Raw genomic sequence first — 9,657 nt, forward strand, 5'->3', positions numbered from 1 at the left:
AGAGCAGCCAAAGCTCTTAACTGCTGAGCCAACTCCCCAGCCCACATCATCCCCGAGCACTTTTTAGATGAAAAATAACGAGAACTCGAAAACAAGAATTTTAAGTAACCAGCAATCTGGGATGGTTGGTTCTATGCTTTAAAAACCCAGAAAGTGAATGACCCCAAAGAGATCTTCAGAAGATTTTAGAAAAAGCATGAGAGAATTTACCCTTGTAGGAAGATAGACAGAACAACCATAAGATTGGAAATACACACATCTGCAGTATGCATTGGGGTCCTCACGGAAGGCTTTCTCAGCCTGGACAGATTCACGATGGCTAGGAAAGCCAATCCCAGTGTTGGCAAATTGCTGCTGGTAGTTCCTCTCCAGGGGGGCTCTGGAATACCCGGAAGGCCAGGTGGCTGAGCTCCAAGAGCAGGGAATTCTGGTATGCAAAAGAGGATGCTGAGGCCTTTTCGACCAACAGTGAAAGCCAGCTGATGGGGTCCTAGCATCATAAGCAACTGGTCAACAAAAAACCCACTCAGTTCCACGGGGAGGTGACATAGAGATTTGAAAGAAGAGTGTCTGGATCCTGTAAACTACCAGAATACGGATGATGGAACTTGTGTTTGGGACCAACCTTGGAAAACACTTCTACCACACGGAAAACTGGCCAGAGTACCACCTGTCTTAGATGATCTTGGAGGCAGGCTAGAAAAACCATCTCTGAATCACTTCCTCCAGATACTCAAATTCCCTACACCAGTGCAGAAGCCGGGGACTGCATTTTATCAGCAAAGATTTGATAGAACCTAATACAGCATTTCAGATAAAAAGGCTTTTAACATAAAGAATGTTTTTTAAAAGCCATGGATAGGGAGATGACTCAATGAGTAAACTTACTTCTATGTAAGCATAAGGACCTGAGTTCAAAGCCCCAGAACTCATGTAAAAAGTTGGTCATGGTGGTACACATCTATAATGCCAGCACTGTCGAGAAAGCAAAGACAGCAAGACTGCTGGAGGTTGCTGCTTGCCAGCCTAGCTCCAGATTCAACGTGAGACACTGTCAGGGAAACAAGGCACAGAGTAGTAGACCAGGACATCCAGCATCCTCTGGCGTCTGCCATTTACAGGTGTGCATACCTCCACATACATGTGTGCATACACCATACACTCACATACACACATACAAAAAAAGGTGGTCATACATAGTGATTCACAGCTATAATTCCAGCACTTGGGAAGCCAAGGTAGAAAAGCTACCTTAAGTTCAAGACCAGCCTGGACTACTGTTTCAAAATAAAGACGAAGTTGGACATGGTGACATACACCTGTGACCCCAGCACTTGGTATGTGAAGTGCAGAGAATCAGTGGTCTAAGACCATCTTTGGCTACACAGTAAATCTGGGGCCAGCCTGTACTACATGAGACAAAAACAAAACAAAAAGCCAACATGATACTCATTCAAAATAAGTATTTTATAAATTATTTGATTTTTATTTTGTGTGCATTGGTGTGATGGTGTCAGATTCCCTGGAACTGAGTTATAGGCAGCTGTGAGCTGCCATGTGGGTGCTGGGAATTGAACCCAAGTCCTCTGGAAGAGCAGCCGGTGCTCTTAACTGCTGAGCCATCTCTCCAGTCCCCCCACCTTTTGATTTCTGTTTTTTGAGACAGGGTTTCTCTGAGTAACAGCTCTGGCTGTCCTAGAACTAGTTCTGTAGACCAGGCTGGGCTTGAATTGACAGAGATCGCCTGCCTCTGCCTCCCTAGTGCTAGGATTAAAGATGTGCCACCCGGTGCCAGTCAGGTTTATATAGTGAGTTATAGGCCAGCCAGGGATATACAGAAGGGCCTAGTCTCAAAAAAAAAAAAAAACCAAAGCAAAAAGTCTTCTGACTTCCATGCCTTTGTAAACACACATGCACGCACTCATACTACATTAAATCAATTAAGTGAAAATTTTTAACAAGTTCAGCTACATACTGATTTGGAGGCCAGCCTGGGATGCATAAGATCCTGTCTCAAAAAATCAAAACCAATGAAAATAAATAAACTATTTTTCAAGTACCTATGGCAGAGGCCTTTAATCCCAGCGCTTGGGAGGCAGAGGCAGGTAAATATCTTGTGAGCTCAAAGCCATCCTGGTCTACAAAGAGAGTTCCAGGACAGCCAGGACTGTTACACAGAGAACCCTGTCTTGAAAAACAACAAACAAAAAAACTATTTAGTCAACAAAATAGGAATGAAACATAATAAGTATAAAACCAACTATTACTTCAGGGAAGAGGTGTTGGTCATGTAGAGAATGCAGAAATAAAACAGGAACGTTGTACTCTTGGTGTTAGCTTTCAGCTTCTATTAAAGAATGTCTAATCCAATTTAAAAAGAGAGTAGATTGCCAGAGGTGATGGTGTTCACCTGTAATTTCAAAATGGGAGGCTGAGACAGGAGGATTGCTTTGAATTCCAGGTTAACCTGGCTTCCATAGTATGTATATAGCAAGATCCCATCTCAAAAGAGGAAGAGGAGGAGGAGGAAGGGAGGTTTAAGCCCATGGTCTGTCCTGTTGTGTGGGGCCTCTGGAGGAGAAGCATCATGGCAGGAGCATGGGACAGAGGAAACTACTTACCTACGGCGTCAAAGAAACAATAAAGACAAGTAGCTGGTGTCCCAATGTGGTATACTGTAATCAAAAGGCCTCCCTTGGGTTTCTGGGGAGAAGGCTCAGTGCATAAGAGCATTTGCTGTGAAAGCAAGGGGACCAGAGTGGAAATCTCCAACATTCATTCATATATATATGTAGCTAGGGGGGGCTGGAGAGATGGCTCAGCGGTTAAGGGCACTGACTGCTCTTCAGGAGGACCCGGGTTCAGTTCCCAGCACCCACATGGCAGTTCACAACTGTCTAACCCCAGTTCCAAGAGATCTGACACCCATGGCAAAACACAATACAGATAGTTAAAAAAAATTAAAAAAACAAAACCAAAAAAGCTGGGCTGTGGGTGATACATGCCTTTAATCCCAGCACTTGGGAGGCAAAGGCAGGCGAATCTCTATGAGTTCAAGACCAGCCTAGCTCTCTACAAGAGCTCGTTCCAGGACAGCCTCTAAAGTCACAAAGAAACCCTGTCTCAAAAAACCAAAAAAAAAAAAAAAAAAAAAAAGGCCGGGCATTGGTGGTGCACGCCTTTAATCCCAGCACTTGGGAGGCAGAGGCAGGCAGATCTCTGTAAATTGGAGACCAACCTGGTCTACCAAGCGAGTTCCAGGACAGCCTCCAAAGCCACAGAGAAACCCTGTCTGGAAAAAAAAAAAAAAACTAGACATGGCCACCCATGCCTGTAACCATAACAGCTTTTCCACACAGTCTTGTGCTTCAAAAAGACAAGCTGGAGACCTGGAATGATGGTGCAAACCTAGAATCCTAGAATTGGGAAGGCTGGAGTAGACAGAGGCCAGCCCGGGCTATATAGTAAGCCCCTGTTTTTAAAACAAGAGAGAGAAGGAACGTAGGAAAAGAAAAATTCATTTGGAAAACGGTCTATCCGGCACCTTTAACAGAAGCCCTGTTTCAATCCACAACAGTCTGCAGTAAGAAGTATTTGTTTGCAAGTTCCCTTATTGTTTCTGGCAGTCTAGGGAAACTGTTTCGTGGGTGGTCAGGACAGAAGCGTCTGTGAGAGAAGGGTTCATGTATGCTGACTCAGGCAGGCAGTGGGCGGCAAGGAAGAAAAGGCTAAACACTAATACAAAACAAGACAGGGGAAATGCCTGCTGCCCCGCATTCGTGCCTCCAACGTAGGAAGTCAAACTGTTAAGCAACACACGGCCTGAGGAATGTACGAGAGTCATCCGGGTCATCACCAGTCCCTAATGGCATTATCTCAGTAGAAGATGCATCCCAGGAGGTTCTGAGTAATAATACTCGTCTTTGTTGGTGCTCTGCTTTGCAACACACGCGTTATGAAGAGAGAGCAGGAAGCCCTGATTCTGTAGAGCCCCCTCCTTGCTCCATGCTAAAAGGAAGGGAAGTCCACATACACACCTTCCTCTCCACTCTCTGGGCGAGTTCTCAACGGAAACAGAATTCCAGAGGATGGTGACTCAGCTTTTGGCAAGAGGGTTGGCAGGAGCAGGTAACAGCAGGGCCTGCCGGCTGCCTCGGCGCACCACCCTTTCAGGTTCCCAGAAGCCTTGCATTCCGTGTCCCTGGTGACTGCACACTCAGCTAGCCCAGCCTGAGCTGTCTTGACATTGCCTCCTACCTGGTGAGCCCCACCCGAGTTTGTTTTCCAGCTGCTTCCACCGTCTTCGGTCCCAAGTCCCACCCATCCTCTGGGTGCATTGCTATCTTCAGGAAATGGTCTACTTCTAGAAGTACTGGGCAGATTTGGGCGGGTGGGGCGGGGGTTTCCAGACAGGGTTTGTCTGTGGTTTTGGAGGCTGTCCTGGAACTAGCTCTTGTAGACCAGGTTGGTCTTGAACTCACAGAGATCCACCTGCCTCTCTGCCTTCGGAGTGCTGGGATTAAAGACATGTGCCACACCACCTGGCAGACTGGGCAGATTTTTGAAATCTTTGTTGTTAATTTTCTTCCATGGAAGAGTGTTTACCTAACACTTAAAGACTCGAACTCAGCACTGGAAAGAGAAAAAGATGGAGAAAGGATCCAGGTGGTGGTGGCTCACGCCTTTAATCCCAGCACTAGGGAGGCAGAAGTAGTCGGATCTCTGAGTTCAAGGCCAGCTTGGTCTATAGAGTGAGTTCTTTTTTTTTAACATTTATTTGTTTTTTTAATATTTTATTTATTTATTGTGTATACAGCCTTCTACCTACATGCCTACATTTATTTGTTATGTATACAGCATATGTTTGTATGCCCGCAGGCCAGAAGAGGGCACCAAATCCCATTACAGATGGTTGTGAGCCACCATGTGGTTGCTGGGAATTGAACTCAGGACCTCTGGAAGCACAGGCAGTGCTCTTATCCTCTGAGCCATCTCTCCAGCCCTAGAATGAGTTCTAAGATAGCCAGAGTTACTACACAGAGAAACCCTGTCTTGGAAAATAAAAAATAAAAAGAAAGATGGAGAAAGGAAAAGAGAAAGAAGGGACAAGATTAGGTTGGACTGCCCCAAATCCTTGGTTTTTTGACACAGTGTTTGTGTAACCCTGGCTGACCTGAAACTCCCTAGGTAGACCAAGTTGGCATTGCCTCTAGAGTCCTGGGACTAAAGATATGCTCCACAATTCCCAGCTCCCAATTCCTTGTTTTAGAGTGCATCAATCAGAACTGTAGGCATGGAGTGTAATGATTTGGGACCAAGTCAAGCCTGGAACAGAGGTTGTCAGTCTTTGGAACATTTTCTCACCTTAGAGGCTCCTTAGACATATGGCATCCTGAAAGACCCCTACCCAGGACCCCCTAGGAAAAGAAAAGCAAGGTCAGGCTGTTGCCTAATGAAAGAAACCCAGACCAGGTGCCTTGCCCAGCTGGCAGGATGTCAAACAGGATCTGTGGTCACCAGAGCAGTCATGGGACCCGGATAATAATTGCTGAAGCCTGCCAGGGTCTTTTATGTGGCAATACCAGGACACCTAGTCCTTGGCAACTACCCTTGCCCCCAGTTGTGTCTATGATCACCATAGTAGTCATGGGACCCGGATAATAATTGCTGAAGCGTGCCGGGGTCTTTCATAAAGTAATACCAGGAAACTTAGTCCGTGGGAACTACCCCTGCCCCCAAGATGAGCCAATGAAATGCCTGTTACTTATGTAACCATTAAAACTCTATAAATATTGTGCTCCCTGCAAGCCCGGTATGCTCTGCACCCGAGTTGCAGTAGCATCTGCAGGCGCCTGTGTGCTCAATAAATCACCTCTTGCATTTGCAGCCAGTGGTCTGGCCCCGGTTCTTGGGCAGAGGGTTCGGTTCAGTGCCCGGTGCTTTGATGCTGAGGTCTTTCAATCCCAAGCCAGAACTGATCTCAAGAGTTTCCGATGCAAGCCTCTGCATCCATGTATGTAGCAAGTTGAAGTAATAACAAAGGCCCAAATCAGCCGGGCGTTGGTGGCGCAGGCCTTTAATCCCAGCACTGGGGAGGCAGAGGCAGGCGGATCTCTGTGAGTTCGAGGGTCAGCCTGGTCTACCGAGTGAGTTCCAGGACAGCCTCCAAAACAATACAGAGAAACCCTGTCTCAAAAAAAAAAAAAAAAAAGAAAACCAAAGCAGGGCTGGAGAGATGGCTCAGAGGTTTAGATCACTGACTGCTCTTCTAGGGGTCCCGAGTTTGATTCCCAGCAACCACATGGTGGCTCACAACCATCTACAATTCAATCTGGTGCCCTCTTCTGGCATGTAGGCAGAACACTGTATATGTGATAAGTAAATCTGTAAAAAGAAAAAAAAAGCAATTGCTCTGGCAACCTTGACTTATACTTTGCTTGTTCTGTTTTTCTCAATTCTTCTGGCCCACATCAGGACTCCCGGCCTCCCTCCCTCTTTCTACTTCTACAAATTATCCTGGTTCAAGAGAATAACACCCTAATTCTATCCCTGAAATTGTAGTTGGTTGAATACTCTCTCACGGATTCGACAAATAGAGATTAAAACGTTGCTCTCATCAAGTAAGAACACAGTTCGGAATCTGCAGGCTGTTGGATTTACCAGCTCAAGACCACAAATCAAAGACTTGGACACTAAGTTACTTAGCACAGTGGTCACCTTCAGTCCCCTTATCCCAGGATAGAGCAGATGGGAATGCAGGAGGGAGTGGGAACAACAGACCTTGGCCGAGGCCCACTTCCCCATCAGCCTGGGAGCAGGCAGCTGTAAGACAATGTTTACTAAAAACATGTTAAGAAATGTTTAACAGAGCAATAAGTTCCTGAAAAGGGCTCACCCACAGGAACGCCCTGACCTCGACCTTTTCCAAAGACTAACTGTCTCTTCCTGACCCTTGGTGTCAGAGCAGAACCAGCCAGGGGTAAGGAAGGGAGCAGAAGCTTTTCTTGAGGGAAGCCTTTCTTGGGAAGTTTTCTTGAGCCTTCTTGGGGCCTGCTTAAAGTTTTCTTTACACCGCCGATTGGTCTCTGTGTTGTCAATCCCGACACCCTCCGCACATTCTTGGACACAGGCTGTATTTTGGTTTTTCGAAACAGGGTTTCTCTGTGTAGTCTTGACTGTCCTGGAACTTGCTTTATAGCCCAGGTTGACCTTAAACTCAGAAATAGGCCTGCCTCTGCCTCCTGAGTACTGGGATTTAAGGTGTGTGCCACCACTGCCTGGCTTTTTTTTTTAATTAAAACTTTTGGTGGTCTTCCTCTTAAACAACCTAATGTTATTGTTAAAGCTACTATAATTCTTTTCTAATTTTTAAAATTAACTTATTTATATGGGGGAGGGCATCTATGTTGGGGCCAACCTACCAGAGTCGTTTCTCTCCCTCCACCATAAGGGTCTCAGGGACCAGGCCTAGGTCGTCATGCTTGACAGAGAATGTCTTTCTCTGCTGAGTCATCTCACTAGCCCCAAATGGAACCTATTTGTATTTTTCAACACATAATCTGTGCTGAATAGTTTTATGTCAACCTGACACAAGCTGAAGTCATCTGAGAGGACAGAACCTCATGAAGAAAATGTCTCCATAATATCAGGCGGCAGGCAAGCCTGCCAGGTATTTTCTTAGTGAATGATGGGGGAGGACCCAGCCCGTGGTGGGGTGGTGCCATCCCTGAGCTAGTGGTCCTGGGTTCTGTAAGAAAGCAGGCTGAGGCCAGCCTGGTCAACAAAGCAAGTTCCAGGACAGTCAGGACTGTTATACAGAGAAACCCTGTCTCAAAAAATCCAAAAACAAAAAAAGGAAGGAAGGAAGGAAGGAAGGAAGGAAGGAAGGAAGGAAGGTTGATTGAGCAAGTCATGAGGAACATTCCAGTAGGCAGTACCCTCCAGGGCCTCTACATCAGCTCCTGCCTCTGCATCAGCTCCTGCCTCTGGGTTCCCACCCTGTTGACTTCCAAACTGACTTCCTTCGATGATGAACAGTGATGTGGAAACGTGAGCCAAACAAATCCTTTCCTCTCCAGCTTGCTTTGGCCATGGTGTTTCATCACAGCAACAGTAATGTTAACTCCACCAATCGAGAATAACACCGCTACCACAGTTTAAAGTGAAATCTGAAGCAAGCTGTAACCAAATATTGGTCAAGTGGATGGGCTCTGGCCAGGTCCAACCAAGGTTCTCAGGAAATGGCCCAGCATCATGATTTACAGTGGTTTAAGAAGGAAAACCCATAATTCATTGCATTTCCCATCAGGTCCAATCAGGGGCAAGGGTACATCCTGATGTACCTCCTGCCTGAGAGCCTTCGCCCACGTGTGATCAAGCACATCAGTGCAGATGGGTCCAACAAACTTGTTTGGGGGAGTGGGAAACACGTGGCCTGTTATAAACATTAGCCTCCAGCATTTCAGCAACTGTGTAAGCATCCAGGCGCACCTTGGCCCCACCCCTTGGGGACCTGACAGAGTGCATCACCCTTGCTCACATGGCAAGCAGTACCCTGGTGCTCGCTCGTGCTCTCTCTCTCTCTCTCTCTCCCTCTCTCTCTCTCTCTCTCTCTCTCTCTCTCTGTGTGTGTGTCTCTCTGTCTCTCTCTCTGTGTCTCTCTCTCTGTCTCTCTCTCCCTCTCTCTCTCTCTCTCTCTCCCTCCCTCTCTCTCTCTCTCTCCCTCTCTCTCTCTCTCTCTCTCTCTCTCTGTGTCTCTCTCTCTGTCTCTCTCTCTTTCTCTCCCCCTTCCCCCAATAAAACCTTCCCATATAAGTTCTGCCTGTGTAGCATATTTGTCTTTCCACTGCCCTGGGATCTGCCCCCTCCGTCCTTGGGTAAGGGGCTTGCAGATCAGAGGCATTTTTGTTTCATGGATCTCTTAGGCACAGTAATTAAAACTTAAACATAACTTTGGCTCTCATGAGCCGGGCGTTGGTGGCGCATGCCTTTAATCCCAGCACTTGGGAGGCAGAGGCAGGCGGATCTCTGTGAGTTTGAGGACAGCCTGGACTACAGAGCCAGTTCCAGGACAGCCTCCAAAGCCACAGAGAAACCCTGTCTCGAAAAACCAAAAAAAACAAACAAACAAACAAACAAAAAAACTTTGGCTCTCACATTGACCCTAACTATGACATAGTCACAGTCACAATTTCATTCATTCTTTCTTTTTCTTTTTCTTTTCTTTTTTTTTTTTTGCTTTGTTTTGTTTTGTTTATTTTTGAGACATAGCCCCTGCTGTCCTGGAACTCACTTTGTAGACCACACTGCCCACCTCTGCCTCCGGAGTGCTGGGATGAAAGGTGTGTGTCACCATACCCAACCTACAATCACAATTCTAAATCACTTACCTCGTGTCATGTTTTATATAACTCCAATCAGATTGTAAATAAGAAGACGCTGGAGACATGAATACAACCTTTAGCCATCTTATCCAAGTTAGCTTTGCACTTACTGTAAAGATATACAATGGAGTTGAGAACACTAATCCTATTTGTGTCTGGACTGAGATTTTCAGTTGGTGAGCAGGACAAATTGCTAGGTCAGAGAGACAACATGTAAGATTGAAAAACCACAGGTTTGGGCAGGCGGTGGTGCACACGTCTTTAATCCCAGCAC

Source organism: Mesocricetus auratus, unplaced genomic scaffold, assembly GCF_017639785.1.
Source record: "Mesocricetus auratus isolate SY011 unplaced genomic scaffold, BCM_Maur_2.0 Super-Scaffold_100011, whole genome shotgun sequence".
NCBI classification, from domain to species: Eukaryota; Metazoa; Chordata; class Mammalia; order Rodentia; family Cricetidae; genus Mesocricetus; species Mesocricetus auratus.